The sequence below is a fragment of the Myotis myotis genome, unplaced genomic scaffold (genome assembly GCF_014108235.1).
Source record: "Myotis myotis isolate mMyoMyo1 unplaced genomic scaffold, mMyoMyo1.p scaffold_m19_p_1, whole genome shotgun sequence".
In the NCBI taxonomy this organism is placed as follows: domain Eukaryota; kingdom Metazoa; phylum Chordata; class Mammalia; order Chiroptera; family Vespertilionidae; genus Myotis; species Myotis myotis.
The window spans coordinates 87,386,752-87,391,245 of NW_023416313.1; positions in this window are offsets into that span (position 1 = coordinate 87,386,752).

Consider the following 4,494-nt stretch of genomic DNA (forward strand, 5'->3'; position numbering starts at 1 on the left):
CCAGTTACATCAGCCAATAAATATTGTTCTTTGCTTAAGCTAGCATAAATTGGGTTCCAGTCACTTACAACTGAAAGAGCCCTGTGACATATAAATGTCAAACATGATTAATGGTAGCACAGTTGATAGTAATACAAAGTCTCCTTGGCTTAATAATAAATGATCAGTGCATGCTGTTCACATTTTCTAGAAATTATTTTCTTAATTTTATTTTATTTTATTTTATTATCAGTATTACAGATGACTCCCATTTTCTCCCCTTTTTCCCCCCTCCACCCAACCCCTACCCCATCTTTTTAGAAATTCTTGATGTTCTATGCCAGTATTATTGCATATGCTCAGCAAGTTTGGTGAACATAGTAGTTACTATTGTCTACAGAAGGCTGTCCAGCCTACAGATTTTTTGATTTTATATCATTTTAAACAGCATTCAGGATCATGGATTTTGAATTTAGAATGATGCATATCTTCTTGACTCCTAGATGCTATACAGTAGTTGACATGGCATGGACAAATAGTGAAAGTCACATTCTGCTGAAGCCTGAGGTAAAATATGATGTCACACATTAGAAGTATATCTTTCTATATCTTCTACCAAATGGGAAGAGCCTCTTTGAGCTTAATTTTAATCTAAAAATTATCTTCATCTCCAAAACTAAATATATTGAATATAAAGCACTGTCCTATTATCACTTTATTTCCAATATCAAGTGCATTCATTCACTGAATAAAATATTTATTGATGGCTTACTACATACCAGACAGTGTATTGTAAGTCATGGATTGCAGCTGGGAACATAAAGTTCAGGCCACTGGTGAAGGCAGACAATAAACCCATAAGTAAATAATTAACTTGGGGTAATAGTAAATGTAAAGAAAAATAAGTCAGGTAAGGGAATAGGGAGAAGAAGGCTTCCCTGAAGTGGTCATTTAAAAAGATACCTGAAGCACTTTGAAGAACAGGGAATTAGAAATTTAGAAGTTCGGGAAGGGATGACCTTGGCATAGTCAAGAAATGACAAGGAGCCCAGGCCTGAGGAAGCAGAATGACCAGGGCCTTACAGGCTTCGGTAACAGTGTGGATTTTATTTCATAAATGATGCTAAGTCACTGAAGAGTGCTGAGTGGAAGAGTAGCATAATTAGATTTGAGGTTTTGCAGGTTACTCTAGGGGTGGGAGAATGGCAGCACATATAGAATCAGGGAATTAATAGAAGCCAGTGAAAGAGTTATTACTGTAGCCAAGTAAGACCACACACTGGCCTTGAGATAAGATGGTAACAATGGAGTGTTGAGAAGAAGTGGTTTAGGAATATAATTTCAGGTACAGTTGAGAGAACTTCCTAAGATTGAATGAGAGTGAGGAAAAAAAACTACAAAAACATGAAGAATCAAAGATAAATGCCAATGATAGTTCAGATAAGGGTTTAATCTCAAAAATTTACAGAGAACTCATATAACTCAACAAAAGGAAGATAAACAATCCACTCAAAAAATAGGAAAAGGATCTAAATAAGCACTTTTCAAAAGAAGACATACAGAAGGCCCAGAGACATGAAAACATGTTCAGTGTCACTAATCACCCAAGAGATGCAAATCAAAACAATGAGATATCATCTCACACCTGTCAAGATGGCTATCATCAACAAATCAACAAACAAGTGCTGGCGAGGATGTGGAGAAAAAGGAACCCTCCTGCATTGCTGGTGGGAATGCAGACTGGTGCAGTCACTGTGGAAGGCAGTATGGAGTTTCCTCAAAAAGTTAAAAACGGAACTCCCATTTGACCCAGTAATCCCACTTCTATGACTATATCCCAATAAACCAGAAACACCAATCAGAAAGGATATATGCACCCCTGTGTTCATAGCAGCACAATTTACAATAGCTAAGACTTGGAAACAACCTAAATGCCCACCAGCAGATGAGGGGATTAAAAAAGTGTGGTACATCTACACAATGGAATACTATACCACTATAAAAAAGAAGGAACTTTTACCATTTGCAACAGCATGGATGGAACTGGAGAGCATTATGCTAAGCAAAATAAGCTAGTCAGAGAAAGATAAATATCACATGATCTCACTCATATGTGGGATATAATGATCAACGTAATTTGATGAACAATAATAGATCCAGAGACAAATGGGGCTTTAGAGAGCAACCAAAGGACTTGTATGCATCCATATTAGCATAACCAATGGACACAGACATTAGGGCAGTGGGGGCTTGCCCAGGGTGGGAATGGCTTGGCGGAGAGGGGGGGTTCAATTGGGGAAAAAGGAGACATGTAAAACTTTAGACAATAAATGTATTAATTAATTAATTAATTAAAAGCTAAAAGAAACAAATGAGGCAACCAAAAATGAATGATATGTACTGAAAGGAAAGAAAATTTGGGGAGGAAAGCAAACTGATTTGTCAAGACTCTGTGATTAGAATAAAGGTTCTGAAAAGAAAAAAAAAGATTAATCTAATTTTTTGGTCTGAGTAACTGTGTAAATGATGGTGGTATTTGCTGGGCTTGAGAATACCAATACACACATTTCACTGTGAAAATTCAGAGGGAATTTCTGCCTTCCACTTCTGAATAGGATCTGGAGAGGCAGCAAGACCCCAGGATTCCCTGTGCAACCAGGACAGGGTGACAGAGTAGAAGTGGTTTGCAATGTCTGGGCAGAGAGCCTGAGAAAGTCCCACAGAGTTGCCTGCACCCAAATGCAATATTGTAAAAGTTAAATGTATTCCCTACACCCAACAACATTGATATGGCACAGAAGACTAAAGATCTCAAGTCTTGTGATGTTAACAGGGAAAACACGGCAATGGTCTAGCAAGTGAAAAGAGCTAAACCTATTCTGAAAAGAGAATATCTTGCCCTGGCTGATATGACTCAGTTGGTTCGGCATTGCCAGATGTGGTCCCATTGCCAGTCAAGGGCAGCTGCCTAGTTCAAGAGCTTGATCCCCGGTAGGCAGCCATACAGGAGTCAGCAGACCGATATTAAAAGCTCTCACATAGATGTTTCTCTCTCCCTCTCCCTTACACTCTCTCTCTAAAAATCAATAAACTATTTATTTTTAATCTTTATTGTTGAAAGTATTACATATGTCCCCTCATTGACCCCTCCCAGCCTTTTTTTGGCTCCCACCCTAGGCCTTTACCACCCTATTGTCTGTGTCCATGGGTTATGAATATATGCATACAAGTTCATTGGTTTATCTCTTTCCACCCACCTTCCCTCTGAGGTTGACAGTCTGTTCAATGTGCCCATCAGCAGATGAGTGTATTAAAAAAAAAAAAAAAAACCCTATGGTAACATCTACACAACGGAATACTATGCAGCTGTAAAAAAGAAAAGAACTCTTACCATTTGCAACAGCATGGATGGACCTCGAGAGCATTATGCTAAGCGAAATAAGCCAGTCAGAGAAAAATAAGTGTCACATAATCTTATTCATATGTGTAATCTAATGAACAACATAAACTGATGATCAAAAATAGATCCAGAGACACAGAAGCATCCATAAACTATTTAAAAGAGAGAGAATATTTCAGCAAAAGCCAGAACAAGTCAATGACGATAACTCAGACAAGGCATGCCATCTATTTCACCCCATGTACCACTCAATGACTGAAAAGATGGAAGCCCTAATTCCCCACTCCACTCTCACTGAAGAATCTAGACAAAATTTTGGAATAATGTAAAAAGACCCAAGCAAATGTTAACTTCATAGTGCAGTTGAATGAAGGCTTGCTACAATTCAGTTACAGGAAAAATAAAGATATCTCTAAGTCTGTGGACTTGGACTTATGAGTTCTATATAGGGCAGAAATGATTTCAGAGCTAATTGGTATGGATTTTGGAGAGCTAGAAGAAGAGGTATCACTGACATATGTGAGATCTAAAGAAAGACATATTTCTTTATCACATTTGACCAATGATTTCACTAATTTCAATGGAGATTAAAAGTCATTGTCAATATCTAGAGTAAAGGCACTGAACTATAGCAGAAACACATATAAAACAAATTAGATAATTTTTTAAATATTCATTCTAAATTGAACAGTATACCAAACAGTATAACCACAAATCTTTAGGTTAGGTTATATCCAATTAATTCATTTGTTTTATGAGACCATGAGTTAAAAACAAACAAACAAAAAAGTTTCCACATTGTCATGTTATGCATTGGGGGACAATGGTTATCACAATGCTGTTGATCAGAAAACATAGCTCAGATAAGTAGCATAACTTACTAAATGTTATCTCAATTAGATTTATTTCTCTTTATGTTAATACATGGCATAACAGCAACATTTTATTTGTAAATATATAGTTATATACTGTATATCATATTGCTCTCAAGTATTCCAGTGTACCTGGGTATTTTATTTTTTTAGAGTATTTTCTTCCAATTCCTTTAAGAACCATGTTTACATGTATCTGTTGATTATAAGGAATGAACATAGATTCAGATATCAATTATATTC